This window comes from Carcharhinus amblyrhynchos, chromosome 1 (assembly GCF_965287045.1).
Source record: "Carcharhinus amblyrhynchos chromosome 1, sCarAmb.v2.hapA, whole genome shotgun sequence".
In the NCBI taxonomy this organism is placed as follows: domain Eukaryota; kingdom Metazoa; phylum Chordata; class Chondrichthyes; order Carcharhiniformes; family Carcharhinidae; genus Carcharhinus; species Carcharhinus amblyrhynchos.
In genome coordinates, this window is record NC_137324.1 from 167,938,087 (window position 1) to 167,955,750 (window position 17,664).

Genomic DNA, 17,664 nt, shown 5'->3' on the forward strand with positions numbered 1-17,664 from the left:
CATGCCCCTCATAATCTTGTAGATTTTTATCAGCTTCACCTTGCCCCAGTGTGTACTGACACCAAACATTCACATTTTCCACCTCAGAAGGTGCTGACACTTGCTGTGTTATAGTTTACTGAGTGATTGTTGCTTTCTGCAAACTCTTGCAAGCTCTCAATCTTCATGTACTCCCCCAGTCATTGAAGAGTGCCAACAGACAACTCAACCGTTGTGGGAGGAGGATGGGTCACAGCTTGATCCAGACTGCGAGTTGTCAGCTTGGCTCATTTGTTTGTCCAGTTGCCCCTGAGCCAGATTTTGGCAGATTTAAACTTCTGGAACGGCAAGGTTGATACGTCAGTCCAATACTTGAGACAAAAGTGCATTGTCAAAGGTGGTTTGTCTTTTAAATGAAATGCTAAACTAAGTAAGTCCATGCTTCCACATACCTGACGTTTGTTGGTGAAGAGTAGGAAGATCACCTGATCAATTCTGACCAGTCACCTTTCAGACTTCACTAGTGAAACCTGATTATCTGAACATTCGCCTCATTGACTCTTTGTTGGACCTTGCTGTGCAAAAAAAATTAGCTGTTGCCTTTTCTTTCAAAGTAACAGTGACATCTCTGCAAAAGCAATTTGTTGGCTGTGAGGTTTTTTTCATTCGCTCACGGGATATGGACGTTGCTGGCTGGCCAGCATTTATTGTAAGAAGTCTCACAACACCAGGTTAAAGTCCAGCAGGTTTATTTGGTAGCAAATGCCACTAGCTTTCGGAGCACTTGCTGTTCCTTCGTCACGTAAGTGGGAATTCTGTTCACAAACAGAGCATATAAAGACACAAACTCAATTTACAAAATAACAGCTGGAATGTGAGTCTTTACAGGTAATCAAGTTTTAAATGTACAGACAATGTGAGTGGAGAGAGCATTAAGCACAGGTTAAAGAGATGTGTATTCTTTCTAGACAGGACAGTTGGTGAGATGTTGCAAGCCCAGGCAAGTCATGGGGGTTACAGATAGTGTGACATGAACCCAAGATCCTGGTTGAGGCTGTCCTCATGCGTGTCAGTCTCTGCTCAGCAACTCTGCGCTGTCGTGTATCGTGAAGGCCACCTTGGAGAACACTTACCCAAAGATCAGAGGCCGAATGCTCATGACCGCTGAAGTGTTCCCCAACAGGAAGAGAACACGCTTGCCTGGTGATTGTTGAGCAGTGTTCATTCATCCGTTGTCGTAGCATCTGCCTGATCTCCCCAATGTACTTATTGTACATTTATTGTCCATCCCTAATTGCCTGGGGGCAGTTGAGAGGCAATCACATCGCTGTGTCTCTGGAGTCACATGTAGGCCAGACCGGGTCAGGACAGCAGATTTCCTTTGCCTACTGGACATTAATGAACCAGATATGATAATCAACAAATGGTTCCATGGTCATCAGTAGATTCTTAATTCTAGATTCTTTTCAATTCAAATTTCACCAACTACCATGGCGGGATTCGAACCCAGGTCCCCAGAACATGACTGGGGTTTTTGGATTACTCATCCAGCCACAATACCATCATGCCACTATCTCCCCTTTGCATATCCACAGCATGCGCAAGTATTCAGTCCATTGCTGCTTCTTCCCTTCTTTCTTAAACAAGCACTCTCTAGCAGAGAGTATTTATAGCACCTCATATCGGAGACCAGTTAATCCAGCACTGATCAGGAATCAAGTCTGCAATCTACCTGATCTCCAAAGCTCAGCTTCTTCCAATTTTATTCCCCAGTAAGTAATTGGAAAACAATGTATTCCCAGCAACTGGGATTCACTCTCAGGTAGTGCATTCAAGATCCAAATTGCTTGTTGTGTAAGAAGTTTCTTTTTGTCATGCTGCTATTGGTTCTTTTGCCAATCACCTTAAACTTATGCCCCTCTGGTTCAGAGTGTTCCCACCAATGGGAACAGCTTCTGCTTATCTACTCTGAATACCTCTATTAAGTCTCCTCTTAATCTTCTCTTGTCTAGGGAGACCAGAATGAGGCTGGTGGCTATAAACTTTGAATCAACCTTGGCACCAAGTCAAGAGGTATAAGAGGAAATACATTGAGAACTGTATTTTTGAGTGGGTCCATGCTGAACAGATTTAAATCTTCACTGACAGGCTGGTAAAATCTTGCCAAATCCTACACATCGTAAAAGAGATGAATGGAGGCACTTGTGTATCTGTGGACTGTTAGCCATGGACTGTTTCGTGTTTAGATGTGTCCTTTCATTTATCCTTTGAAAGCACATTCCTCTTGATAATATGTTCACTATAAATCAAATTGTAGTCTTGTCACTTACTTGTTCAGTCATAAGAAATTTGCTGGTTTGGAACCAGAAAGTGAATGGATATGGTGGGGTGGTACATTTGTTAGCACTGCTGCCTCACAGTGCCAACGAACTGGGTTCGATTCCTGGCTTGGATGACTGTGCGGAGTCTGCATGTTCTCCCTGTATCCTCCCATAGTCCGAAAGATGTGCTGGTTAGGTGGATTAGCCATGCTAAATTCTCCCTCTGTGTACCCGAACAGGCACTGGAGTGTGGCAACTAGGGCATTTTCACAGTAACTTCACTGCAGTGTTAATGTAAGCCTTGTGACACTAATAAGTAAACTGAACCTTATCATTTATTGAAGAATAGAGAGATTGTGTGGAGGCTCAGGAGTAATTCCAATAATTTAGGTATAATCTACAGACTAAGATTTTCTCATCGTTCCAGATTCTAGTTAATTAGAAGGAATACATTAGAAGAAACGTGAAGATTGAAGAGGACTGTGTCAAATGTTTATCCATTTAGGACAAATAATGATAGAAGATGGCAGGAGCAATGTCGAAGTTACATAAAGGATAGAGCTAGCTAGAAGTAATTTTGTGAAGATGAAAGATGTGTTAACAAGATGATTCAAACTTGTAACAAGGGAAAATCTCATGTGATGTTACATTCTATCCACTTTCCTGTATATTGCAGGAATCTGGACAGTGGTTTGTATTGAATTGGCCACTTAAGTACCTTTTCCTGCCCAGCCTCAATTTTTAAACCGGCAGATGGATGTGAGTAGGGTAGGAAACACAGAAACAAAACTTCAGAAACAAAAAAAGGAAGGCCCCTTCAGATTTGGGGCAAACTTCCCTCAGGAAACTTGGATCTCCAGCCCTTCCTGAACCCCAGCCTACCCACTCAATATCACAATTGCACCCCTACTATTCCAGGTTTTGAGCTCATTAATCTAGACTGTCATTCCTGAAGGAGTGCTGCACTGTTGCTGGTTCAATCTTTTGACTGAGACAGTACATTTGGGGTCCTGCCTTGAGGTGGACACTGAAGATCCCAAGGCACAATTTTGAGCATTAAGGGGAGTGCTCGAGGCCTGGCCAATACCTCTCCCTCCATCATAAACAGATTGTCTGCTCCTCCCTCCCATTGGTATTAGTGGGATCTATTGATCATGTCTGCATCAATAGGCATGATGTGGAATGTCTATTGTATCTGCACAGGAGCCATTGTGATGTTTTGATATGATGAGATAGTACATAAATGCAAATACTATTTGTGTCCCTGGGGCAAATTAGTACCTTGAAATCAGTTGGATACTGTTCTTTCTTTGTTTCACTTTTTACTTGTTGCAGCGTTAATTGTTGAAATGGCTAATTTAGGCAAAGGCAGGTACAATAGCAACGTTTAAAAAGCATTTGGATAAGTACATGGATGGGAAAGGAGTAGAGGGGTATGGACCAAATGTGGGCAACTGGGACTAGCTGGGAGGGCACCATGGTTGGCATGGACTGGTGGGCTATTTCCACGTTGTATTGCTCTTTGACTCCATAAAGATTAGTGTTCTTAATTTCCTTAACCACCTGGAATATGAACAGGATTTTAGATGATTGTGTCTGCTTCTTTCACATCCACCTTTCTCAAGATCCCTGCTATACTTAGAGGCGTATTATGGACGGTCACAGTTGTCATTCAGGGAATGGAAGATGATTACAAACTGGTCTTGAAGCAATAATGCTGCAGGGTATGCACTGCTATGTTCAGACATTGAGCATCAGCAATGTGCTGCAGCTACTCAACATTTTGTCACGGTTTAGTCGATGCAGAGGTAAAGAGTGGTGGGTCTAGAAGATGAAAGTGTGATTTAGGACTCAGCTTCTTCTGTGTGGCAGAATTATAACTATTTAGCCCCACCAGATGCATGCTGGCTCTTTGAAAGAGCACTCCAATTAGTTCCTCATCTCTGCTGTTTGCCCATAGCCCTGCAAATCTCTTTTTCACCATCCAAGAACACACTTTGACTATGTTTCTGCAATTGGAACCTAATCATGCTGGAAATAATGCACATTTTAGGCACACTTTGTTTTCCCAAAGAATATACTTCTTAATTTTTTTTTCCAATTTGACATTGTATAAAGGGCAATACAGTTTAAACTTATTGCAGTGATGGCACATGACATACTGAGGTGCCTCTTATTACAGGTTACATTTACAATATATATTTCCTGTCAAATACTCTCTGGTACATCCAGCTCAAGGGGTTTTCTACAGGTTCCTACTCCTTGGTGTACTGCGGCAGGGAGGTTTAAGTTTGTGGCAAGGACACCAATCTAACTTTACAGAGCATATTGTTTAAACTGGTGAAAGACCTTAGATACAGGGTCAAGGTCAACAGATCAGAATACTATCAAGGGCAAAAAGAATAGGAAAGAAAGGTGAGATAAATGGAAAGGCAACACCATTACTTTTAGCCATTACATTTACTCTGCGTCATGGACCAGCTAACTGAGCTAACCAACGCCCAAGTTCTAGAGTACATAGAGCTCTAACCTTTCCTGTTACGCTGTTCTACTCATGCCAGCTTGTGGGCAATGCCAGGTGGAACTGCAGTGTGGCAGGTTTATGTGGTCAGATCCCATTCTTCAGCACTGCATTCAACACAATATTTGTTTGTTTAAACGTAGGCAATGCGCACTCACTGTACTGTGGTTCAATTACAAATATGCTCCAAAAATGTCTTGAACTTTCCCTTAAATATGAAGTTCTTTGATGAATGTCGCAGTACATGTTTTAAAAGCAGGCTGATAAATGCTCTGCATGCAATTCTGATTAGTCAGGAATGAATAATTAGACTGTAATCAACGGCGGGGATTCAGATGGTCAACCACGAAGCTCATTTAGAGCTTTAATTTTACTGTCTTGACATCTCTCTCTAATTTTGTAATTTGCTGCTATCACAGTGAAACGGGGGGAATGTTAATTGTAGACAGGAGTGTGTAAACTAATGGTGTGCCACAACTTTATGTAGCTATTTGCTCTAAGCAAATTGGGGTGATTGTGCTTAACATGGTGAGACTTGTAGTCGATGCTGGCAGGTTTCTTGATTGAGTGATCTGAACTTGGAAGGAGGGACTAAGTTCAGGCGTGCATCGAAGAGTGGAGTATGCGGAGGAAGGTAGAACTATTGCTGAAATTATCTCACAGAGTTTCCAGACAAAAGCTGAACTGGAAAATAACTGAAGACTGGTTAATCTCCCCAGGTGTTGAGTGTTGTCTTTTCGCGAAGCTAGGTAAGAAAACAGACGGATAACTAAGGTAGGATGTGCAGCCGGAATTCATTTTAATGTCATATATTCTGTTCTTGTTTAGTTTCCAATTGTAAATTCCTATATACACACTTATGGTGTAATTTTCTATGTAAACTTGTCACAATGTAATTACACTGTTCTGTCAGGAGGAGCATTGCAGCTTCCCCACAAGGGAAAGGATGGAACTGCAATGTGGTAGATTAATCCCATTATAAATATGGGCATAAAAGGTTACAATATAAAAGCTGGAGAGTGTACATGTCTGTATCTATATTTGATTAGTTAGATTCATGGATAGAATTTACCATTGCGGTGGAGACAGGGCTGTAAAATGTGGTGAGCCATACAAGATTCCATTGACTTTGGCAGGAATAGATATCCCGCTGTTGGGTGGGGCTGTAAAATTCTGCCCATTGGCTATATAGCATCTCCACTGTTGTGGAGAATATCTTCAGAAGGATTTGTTCCTCTCACTGCCAGCAACGTTCATTGTTGCCAGTGACAATATCATGAAAAGTCACTTCTAGAGGTGGTTCTCCACAACCATTAGAAAAAGCATCACCAGTTATTGTTTGTGGCTGTAGAAGGGTTGAGTGCGAGGGAGACCTTGTGGCACAGTGGTAGCATCCCTACCTCTGGCTTGAAGCTCTGGGTTCATTTTGGGACTTGACGGTGAAGTATTCTGCCAACATAAGAGACCCTGTTTTAGCAGTGTAGTTGTGCCTCTGGAGTTTTTCCAAGCACTGTATAAAAGTTGATCTCTAAAGCATGGATCAAATACTACAAAGAATATATATTGGCCTCTAGCCTAGTTGACTCCTTAAACTGCCAGCTCCAGGAAAGACTTTCTGGAGGCAATCCAAATATTGAAGCCATAACTCAACATTAGTAGATACCCTGAAGAAAATTTCAAACTTGATCATTTACTCAGTCATTCTCCAGCCTACAATCTGCAAGTGCGAGTGGGATTTTGAACAAGAAAGACCTTTTATTCTCATTTTTGGGATATATATATATCCCAATATATACATACATACATTATTACGTGTGTATATACATATACACATATAAGTACATGCGTACACACAAATATATACACACACATATATATACACATGTGCATATGTATCACACATGTGCACACATACACACATGTATACACACTGTCTCAAGAAGAAATGTATTAAACACATACATATACATATATTACGTGTATATCTATGCTCATAGGGTTTTGGCATGGCGGATTGGGAAAATTTGTTTCCACTGTAACTAGGACACAGGTTAAAGATAATTAACAAAAAGACTAGAGAGGAATCATAGAATCTCTACAGTGCAGAAAGAGGCCATTCGGCCTATCGAGACTGCATTGACAATAATCCCACCCAGGCCCTATACCCGTATTCCCACATTTTTACCCTGCTAATCCCCCTGACACTAAGGATCAATTTAGCATGGCCAATCAACCTAAGTCGCACATCTTTGGAGTGTGGGAAGAAACCGGAGCACCCGGAGAAAGCCCACGCAGACACGGGGAGAATGTGCAAACTCTGCACAGTCAGTGACCCAAGCCAGGAATTGAACCCAGGTCCCCGGAACTGTGTGCCTCCCCCCTTAAGAAATCCATCCATAGTGGTGTGATCGTAGAATGATGTGAATCATGACTGGTCTCCCAAGGAACGCACTTGCTGAGCAGACCTCCCAGGGGAGCTCAGTTGAGTGCAGCACTCGGAAAGAGGACCATACCCAGATACTGCCCCTGGCACTGCTTGGGCACTCCTGAGAGGTGGCTTCAGTGCCATTTTTCCTGTCCACCATTGGCCTTTATTGATTTTTGAGAAAACCTTGCCCATCAGAACCCTCTATTCTGTGCATCACTGCAGAGTTTGCCTGTGTTTGATCCGAAAGTAGCCGGAAGTGACTGCTATCCAAAAAAGATCAGCAGCAATTTGGTCGAAGAGAAAGTTTTCTTCCCTGAAATTGAGCCCCCGTTAATACCAGAAGCCTGTCTCTATGTAACTCTGTGCACAATCCAGTAGCTTAAATGCAAGTACAGATTCCAACATTTCTAGATTAAATTTACCAGTCTCTTATACAACCGATTAAGATCCATAACCTATTCTTCCACGTACTGATTGCCTTCTTAAATTTATCTAAAGTTGACTTTGTAGTCCTCCGACAAATCATCTTGCTGGTATATCTTATCTGTAAATTGTAATTAAAGAGTTAATCCCTCTTTGGTATCCAAGTTACCCACACCCAGTTTGAAAATACTTTACTAATCTTACCTTTCCCTGGTAATGACAAAGCTATAACTTACTTCTTCTGGGATAACGAGGTTCACATTTCCCTCTCATCTTCCATAACTCAAGTGGATCAGATGCCAAAAAAAATGGTGGATAATCAAAGCTTGAGAATTTGCGTTGGGTTCCAGCCATTTTGCACCAAAAGTTGCTCGGAGTAATATAATTATTTATTTTCCTCGGAAGACAGAGACAAATAAAACTCCGTATTCAACTCCCAGTCACCAGAGCGTAATGTTCATTCTCTGCCACTATGTTAAAGTCATAACTCATACATTGAGGACAGGACAATCCTGGAGCCAGTTTTTTCCTTAACACAAGTTTATTCACAGGGCACAGGCACACACTCCCTTCTTCCTCCCCCCCCCACACTAGTGTAAACCAATTCCTGTTTTACTTAAGACCAATTCCCTAATCTTTTCCCAGTTAGTAACAGCTGCTCTTATTTACATTGCAAAGCGGAGGCGATGGCCTGGTAGTATGATTGCCAGACTATTAATCCAAAAACTCAGCTAATGTTCTGGGGACCAGGGTGCGAATCGCGCTACGGCAGATGGTGGGATTTGAATTCAATAAAAAAAATCTGGGATTCAGAATCTATTGATGACCATGAAACCATTGTCGATTGTCAGGAAAAACCCGCCTGGTTCACTAATGTCCTTTAGGGAAAGAAATCTGCTGACCTTACCTGGTATGGCTTACAGGGCAGCACAGTGGTTAGCATTGCTGTCTCACAGTGCTAGGGACCCGGGTTCAATTCCGGCCTCAGATCACAGTGTGGAGTTTGCACATTTCCCCTGGTATCTGAGTGGGTTTCCTCCGGGTGCTCCGGTTTCCTCCCACAGTCCAAAGATGTGTGGGTTAGGTTGATTGGCCATGTTAAATTGACCCTTAGTGTCAGGGGAATTAACAGGGTAAATATGTGGGATTACAGGAATGGAGCCTGGATGAGATTGTGGTCAGTGCAGACTTGATGGGCCGAATGGCCTCTTTGCACTATAGGATTCTATGATACAGAGCCACAGCAATGTGGTAGCCTCTCAACTGCCCTCCAAGAGTAAATAGGGAAGGGCAATAAATGCTGGCCAGTCAGCGGTACCCATGACTCATAAATGAATTTTAAAAAGAGCATGTGCTTCATTGTAACAGGATTCAAACATTAACAGACTGTATACTTTGACTGGAAATTTCTGGCCATTCATGCCGTCAAGATCTTCCTGTCCCACTAATGGTGCAACCCCATCGCGGCTCTCCCCAGTGGTAGAGGATGCATTCAATGGGAAACTCACTGTTGGCCAATGGCGGGCCACCTCTGCGAAACACGCAGAGTGGCGGGGAGGTGGTTGAGGGGGAAGGAGGGAGAATGGCAGCGGGGAAAGAGGGGGAGGGGGAAGGAGGGGAGAAATCCCACCTTCCACCCCATTGAGTTGGTGCTTCTGCTATTTATCTCTCATAACAATACTCAGCTGGCCTCTGTGAAAAGAAATTAAGGTTCCATTTTCTGAGTTGACCTCTGATGGGCCTTTAGGTGAGAGGGAGGCAAAAGGTTGTGAGACCTTTACAGGAAAGCTTATCATTGTTTCCTGTGTAAGAATGGTCGCTGCACTTGAACCCGCTCATTGTATGAGAGGTGTTTCACGAGAGGTGTAATGACGCTTCCTTCCTTCCCCTTCTCATTCTTCTTGTCAGTGCGATATGTTTCTGGTATTTTGTCCAAGCCACCTTTGTTAAATTTTTAGTTTATTCTTGGAACGTTGGTGACGGCTACAGGACAATATTTATTACTCATCCCTGGTTTCCGTGAAGACATTGAGTCAATCATTGGAGTTATGCAGGCCAGCTTCCCTTCTATAAATTATTTGGATCATTTGACAGTTCTCATTGCTGTTAGTCTGGCATTGGACCACAAATTGTCAGATCCATTGAAGTTACTTTCATTTCTCAACTTGCCACGGTGGGATTTGAACTTGCACTCTCTATAGTTTGGCACTATACACACTGGGTTACTGTGTGCCTGGCAGTTGACTATGCAATCATAACGTGTATCCTTTCCTAGCCAAGCCTGAACCTGTACTGTAGGGATGACCCAACACTGAATTTCAGCTGCAAGTGGGAACACTTTCTGACTTCCCTCTTCCCCTCCTTAGGGACACTATGCAATTGTGGCAAATCGTCCATCCCTTGGCTGTGTTCAACAGATAAAGGGCTGACTAAGGATTGAACGCGGAATTTTTTTTGGAAGATCATTTGTCCTATCATTTTTGTGTCCTCTCTTTGAAAGAGCTATCCAATTGGACTCACTTCCTTGCCCTTTCCCCATAGCCCTTCAAATATTTATTGAATGAACAGAGTGATTAGTCAGAAGCTTTATTCCAGGGTGAAAGCGGCGCGGGCTCGTTGGGCCGAAGGGCCTGTTTCCCATGCTGTGTTGTTCTTTGTTCTTTGAAAGAGTTAATAACTCAGGGGCATAAGTTTAATGTGCGAGGGGCAAGATTTAAAGGGAAGTTTTTTTTACACAGAGGGTGTAACAGAGGTGGGTGCGTGGAACTCGCTGCTGGGGGAGGTAGTGGAAGCAGATACGATAGTGATTTTTAAGGGGTGTCTGGACAAATACACGACTAGGATAGGAATAGACGGTTATGGTCGCGGGAAGCGTAGGGGGTTTTAGTTCAGACAGGCAGCATGATTGGTGCAGGCTTGGAGGGCTGAAGGGCCTATTCCTGTTCTGCAGTGTTGAATTTCTGTTTCAAAGTTATTGAATCTGCTTCCATTGCCCTTTCAAACAGTGCTTTTCAGATTATTACAACTCACTGTGTAAAACAATGAATCCTTCTCTCCTTCTGCCCTTTGCTCTCTGGCTCTTATGCCAACTACCTTTAGATCTTGTTGGTGCCAGGGGAACCATCATAGACTGAGGCACTGGGTGTTTTTCCCTCTAAGCTGCAGCCATCCTTTCCAGGATTCAGTGCTGAGCTGGTGAAGCACAGCCTTTACAGCTCTAACCATCTGCCGTGCACAACTTCACATGGACTCATGGGTTTATATCTTGTAAAGGAATAAAAGATTTCTCTGCTTGCAGGGGGAAGAGGAAATTAAACTTTCAGGAATTTAACTTGAAAGCTTCTTATTAGCAACAGTGAAACGTAGGATGGAATTTTACCGGCACGTCCGCCCAAATTTCAAATGATCCCGCCCGAGGCCAACGGAGAATGCCGTTTTCCGAGCCTCGTCCATCCCCGGGATTGGGGCTGGCACGCCAGTAAAATTCCAGCCATAGTGTTGCCACTTGGTAACTCACAACCGTGGAAAGCACCATTTGTAACTCTAGTAACTTTACAACTATATAAATACATCGGCTGGGATTCTCCGACCTCACCCGTGGCTGGGATTCTCCGGTCCCGCTGCAGTGAATGGAGATTTGGCTGAGCGCCAAATGCTCCATTCTCACGGACAGCGGGGGGAGGGGTGAGAACATCCGACACTGGAGAATTCCAGCCATCGACTTTCAAATTGGGAGGGTTTCCACAGCAGTCCCTCAACCCTTGTGATGTTGCCAATGGCTAAACCAGATACTGTAAATTAGCCATTCACAAAAACAATGTCGTTATAGAAAGCAACTCTGCACCGCACGTGAGCGACATAAAATCAGATCCAGATGTTGCTATGGCTCAAAGTTGGAATGTGTTATTGTTTTAAAGCAGCAGGGACTGAGATTACTTCCTATTTTAGAATTAGCTCTTTGAGTACTTGGAGACCTTTTCAGTTGTTTAACCCATTGTTCTCTTCTCGTTGCCTCGAAGCACCAACTCATGTTTATGTACAAATGCAAAGCACCCTCTGGTAATTCCCCTGATTTGATTTGATTTATTATTGTCACATGTATTAGCAGAAAGTGAAAAATAGTGTTTCTTGCACGCTATACAGACAAGGCATAACGTTCGTGGAGAAGGAAACGAAAGAGTGCAGGATGTAGTGTTATTGTCATAGCCAGAGTGTAAAGAAAGATCAACTTAATGCAAGGTAGGTTCATTCAAAAGTCTGATGGCAGCAGGGAAGAAGCTGTTCTTGAGTCGGTTGGTACGTAGCCTCAGACTTTTGTACCTTTTTCCCGAAGGAAGAAGGTGGAAGAGAGAATATCTGGGATGCGTGGGGTCCTTAATTATGCTGACTGCTTTGCTGAGGCAGCGGGAAGTGTAGACAGAGTCAATGGATGGGAGGCTGGTTTGCGTGATGGATTGGGCTACATTCACGATCTCTTGTAGTTCCTTGTGGTCTTGGGCAGAGCAGGAGCCATACCAAGCTGTGTAAAATAGCCAGAAAGAATGCTTTCTATGGTGCATCTATTAAAGTTGGTGAGAGTTGTAGCTGACATGCCAAATTTCCTTATTCTGAGAAAGCAGGAGCTTTCTTAACTGTAATGTTGGCATGGGGGACCAGGACAGGTTGTTGGTGATCTGGGCACCTAAAAACTTAAAGCTCGTGACCCTTTCTACTTCATCCCTTTGATGTAGACAGGGGCATGTTCCCTTTCATGCTTCCTGAAGTCGATGACAATCTCCTTCATTTTGTTGATGTTGATGGAGAGATTATTGTCACCGTATCAGTTCACCAGATGCTCGATCTCATTCCTGTACTCTGTCTCATCATTGTTTGAGATCTGTCCCACAATGGCGATGTCATCAGCAAATTTGAAAATCAAATTAGAGGGGAATTTGGCCACACAGTCATAGATGTATAGTAGCATGGTAGAGGGTTGAGAATACAGCCTTGTGGGGCACTGTTGTTGAGGATGATTGTGGAGGAGGTGTTGTTGCCTTTCCTTACTGATTGTGATCTGTGAGTTAGGAACATCAGGATCTAGTCATAGAGGAAGGAGCGGAGGCCCAGGCCACGGAGATTGGAGATAAGTGAGGTCCTTAGGCACTTACAGAACTGAGCTTTGAACATGGGAGAAGTAAATCAGTGCTAACCTCAGTCTTGTCCTTGCTTGGGCGATTATTTACATTCCCCTGATCTTAGGAGTCTTGACGACAACTGTACCACTTCACTGTCATCCTAATGGAAAGCAGACAAGGTATTTACATAAATAGAATCCTGACAGTGCAAAAGGAGGCCATTCAGCCCACTGGGTCTGCACCCGTTCTCCAAAAGATGCCCAGGCCCACGCCCCACCCTCCCACCCAATCCCCATAACCCTGCGCGTTTGCCATAGCCAATCCACCTAACCAACATATCTTTGGACTGTGGGAGCAACATAGAGCACCCAAGGAAACCCACGCAGACATGGGAAGAACATACAAAGTCCACACAGACAGCCACTCAAGATTGGAATCAAACCCAGGCCCGTGGCGCTGTGAGGCAGCGGTGCTAACCACTTTCTCACCATGCTGTATAGTTCTCCTCTGTTACCCAAACTTTCGTGAAGCTCATGCAGCTATCGGTTGGTTGGTTGGTTGTCCACTACTAAAACATACAGCAGATGTAAAAATGTCCAGCACCATATTTCACATTTCTCAAAAACATTTTGCAATAAGTATGCAGTTGACAGAAGATTACATTTTTATCATAGAATCCCTACAGTGAAGAAGAAGGCCATTCAGCCCATCAAATCTGCACCGACCACAATCCCATCCAGGCCCTATTCCCATAACCCACACATTTATCCCGCTAATCCCCCTGACTCTAGGGTCAATTTAGCATGACCAATCAACCTAACCCGCACATCATTGGACTATGGGAGAAAACCGGAGCACCCGGAGAAAACTCACGCAGACATGGGGAGAAAACGCAAACTCCACACAGAACGTGACCCGAGGCCGGACTTGAACCTGGGTCCCTGCCACTGTGCTGCCCAATATTAGAAAAAAATTAGCATTGACTCTTGAACAACCTGCTGAAGGAGCAACACAAAAGTCTTCAACTTTTAGTTGCCCTTTTCATACACTTTGTTTCCCTATGCTTCTATTTTTCCTCTTTGATAATAATTCTTACATTTATAGAAGCAATAGGTGTGTCGATTGGGGTTTATGTGGAGGCGGTGAGGTGAGGAGGAGATGCCATTTGCCAGAAAAATTGAAGAAAAAGCATGCTTAAACAATTCATTAATCCTTTGGGATTGTGGCTTGTGCCCGTTAATAATCCGAAGTCAGAATTTGAAGATATTGCAGTTTTGAAAAAACCTTCCAGTGCATGTCTGTACCTGCGGTGTTAGTGAGTTGATTAAAATGGGTTAGAGTTTCACTGAGCCTGTGTGAAAGTGGCAAGTGAGATTTGCAGAGAGTTTTTCTTATTGATGTTTTCAAGATAATGATGTTGCTCCTTTCTCTCTCCACAGACTGAGACATTTGTTTGGATCAATCGGACGTCCCCACACGCGCAGAGTGTTGCAAAGGCTAAATATCAATTCCTATTTGGCACGCCTGCAGATGACAACTCTTTGGACAGAGGTAAGATTCAGATCTGGAGATATTACATTGCAGAAGGAGGCCTTTCGGCCCATTGAGTCCATGCCGGTTCTCTTGAGAGCAGGCAGCCCTATTTTGCCACATTATTCCTGTAGCCACGTGAGTTTCTTTCTCTGAAGTAGCTGTACGTTTTCCTCTTGAAATTATTAATTGTCTCCTACTCCCATCACCCTCCTAGGTAGTGGACCTGATAATCAACTTTGGGGGGGAGAAAATTAAGGAACACTTTGGTGGAGGAGTGGAGGAGAAGGGGTTGTGGTGCTAGAGGGACCAGGGGTTGGGGATGAGGGTCTGTTGGCAACACCACAGGACCCTGACGAGCCCACAATGCAAGTGCCCAATGCAAGGGCAACATATTTATTTGGTTATTTAGTGGAGATGATTGTTTTTTTTTTGTTGGCTTCTGAGAGAGGAAATCACATGCAGCCCTAGAGGTCAAAGACGTTTATAGCACAGAAACAGGCCCTTCGGCCCAACTTGCCTATGCCACCCAGTTTTTAGCACAAAGCCAGTCCACACTTGGCCCATATCCCTCTGTACCCATCTTAGCCATGTAACTGTCTAAATGCTTTTTAAAAGACAAAATTGTATCCGCCTCTAATACTGCAGCTTGTTCCAGACACTCACTACCCTCTGAGTGAAACAACTGTCACTCTAGACCCTTTTGTATCTCTCTTCCCTCACCTTAAGCCTGTGCTCTCTAGTTTTAGCCTACCCTACCTTTTTAATTTGTTGAGGCCTGTTGTTCTTGTTAGGTTGAAGGCACGTTCCTGGAAGTCCTCTTATTGATTTTGGGGGTACGGATGTTGCTGACTAGACAGGCATTTATTGCCCATCCTTCGGCATAATTGAGAAATTGATGGGGGGCCACCATCTTGAAATGTTGCTGTCCATGTGGTTAACGTGTTCGACCTCGTGCCGTTGGATAGAGAATTCCAGCAGTTTAACTCGATGACAATGAAGGAACAACATTATCTGTCCAAGCTGGGATGGTGTGTGACTTGGAGGGGAACAGTGTCCCAAGCAGCATTGGTGTGGACCCCCGTCAGTGCAAAATCAGATGTGGAGTATGTTGATGAGTCACAGAAAACTAGCATTCCGGAACAGCAGATAATAAAGAAAGCAAATGGAATGTTGGCATTTATAGCTAAAGGAATAGAATATAAAGGTAAGGAAGCATTGTTCCAACTGTACAAGGCATTGGTGAGGCCACACCTCGAGATTTGTCCACAGTTTTGGTCCATTTGAGGAAAGGTGTAGTGGCATTGGAGGCACTTCAGAGAAGGCTCACTAGATTGATTCCAGAGGTGAGGGGTTTGTCGTGTGAAGAGAGATTGAAGAGTTTAGGCCCATGCTCTCTGGAATTCAGAAGAATGAGGGGAGATCAAACTGAGGTATATAAGATGATAAAAGATATGGAGAAAGTAGACGTGGAATGGGTGCTTCTTCTTGTGGGACATTCTAGGATGAGAGGTCAAAGTCTTAGGATAAGGGGTAGCAAATTTAAGACAGAGTTGAGGAGAAACTACTTTTCCCAAAGGGTTGTGAATCTGTGGAATTCGCTACCCCAAAGTGCGGTGGATGCTGTGACAGTAAGTACATTTAAGGAGGAGTTAAGCGTATTTTTAATTAGTAATAGGTTGAAGGGTTATGGGGAGAAGGCAGGAAAATGGGGATGAGGAGCATATCAGCCATGATCGAATGGCAGACCAGACTCGATGGGCTGAATGGCCTAATTCTGCTCCTCTATGCTATGAACTTATGATGGTGAGTAAGTCAGTTGAAGTCTGTTAATTGGCCAACTGACTGAGAAATCCAGTACTTTGAACTTCATGTTTTGAGCTCAGAGTTCGAGCCATCTTTATCTCCGTTTAAGTGTTCGCTCAGTAATCCAGTCTAAACAGAGACAGAACTCGGAATAAATAGCCTGCATTTGGTACAGAGTGTGTTGGCCTGCAAAATGCTGATGCGGTCTCCAGGGGATGTTTAGTAGATTGTTTTATTTTGCACAATGAAGAAATAATAACCAGTGCAGTTAACAAGGCTATAGAAGTGACTCATGGAGTGATCGCAGAAAGAGGGAACTGAGCTCTGTTGGTGACATTTCTCTCAACAGCATGAGTGGAATTATATTTTACTCTTTGCAAATTCCAGGTTTGTAGTTAGCTTAATACCAGTAATAATAAATACCTGATATCAGTTAATAAAGTGGATGATGGATGTAATCTTGTTGGGGATAATGTGGAGGCGCCGGTGTTGGACTGGGATGGGTACAGTAAAAAGTCTCACAACACCAGGTTAACGTCCAACAGGTTTATTTGGTATCATGAGCGTACGGATCACTGCCCCGGCATCAGGTGAGACTTCCTACTGTTGGGGGATGTTGCAGTACTTTATAGAATGGTGACAGCACAGGGGGAGTCTTCTCCATCATATTTTGCTAACTCTCTGTGAGAGCAACTCAGCCCGTCCCACCCCCCCAGCTTTACCTGCAGCCCTGCGAATCTTTTCTTCTCGGATAATTAAACAATTCTCTGTTCAGAGTCACAGTGCTGCCTGTGCCACAATCTCAGGCCATGCATTTGAGAGCTTTTTAGTTCATTTCTGTTTAACCTTTATTTAGCCAGGTACGTTAATTGAGAATAATGACGACCAGGCCAAAGAGGCCAACGCTGCAACAACAGAAATGACACAACAGCATAATACGTTTAGACACTAAAATACAAACTAGCAGTGAGGAGGACTGACAATTTAGCAAGTGCAAGTGATATGCACGGTGGCAAGCCTCACAGTGCCAGGGACAGGGTCAATTCCCGGCTTGGGTCACTGCCTGTGCGGAATCTGCACATTCTCCCTGTGTCTGCGTGGATTTTCTCCCAGTGCTCCAGTTTCCTGCCACAGTCCAAAAGATGTGCTGGTTTGGTGCATTGGTCGTGCTAAATTCTCCCTCGGCCTATCCAGACGGGTGCCGGAGTGTGGCCACTAGGGGATTTTCACAGTAACTTCATTGCAGTATTAATGTATGTCTGCTTATGACTAATAAATAAACTTTAATTTTAAAGTATCAGTTAATGGAACTTTAACTCTTAATCCTGACCAGTTGTCGAGTGAAAAGATTATTTCTCATGTCACTTTCAGTACTTTTGGCTTCAAACTTGTATCCTCCAGATCTTGACCTTTCCGCAGTGGGAATAGATTCCCCCTTACTCATTCTAACCAGACCTCGCATGATTTTGAATACCTCCATGTGGTACAATGTTGGTGAATGTGAGGTTATTCACTTTGGTAGCAATAAAAGGAAGATAGATT

At 43.6% G+C, this 17,664-nt stretch overlaps 1 protein-coding gene across 1 annotated transcript in view; it reads left to right on the top strand.

Annotated features, from left to right (window-relative positions):
• Positions 1-17,664, top strand: part of psd3l (pleckstrin and Sec7 domain containing 3, like) — a 334,929-nt gene that overhangs the window by 10,745 nt on the left and 306,520 nt on the right. Inside the window, exon 2 of the mRNA XM_080195046.1 lies at positions 14,226-14,337. The gene's annotated coding sequence lies outside the window, so the exon portion shown is untranslated. The remainder of the gene's footprint in view (positions 1-14,225; positions 14,338-17,664) is intronic.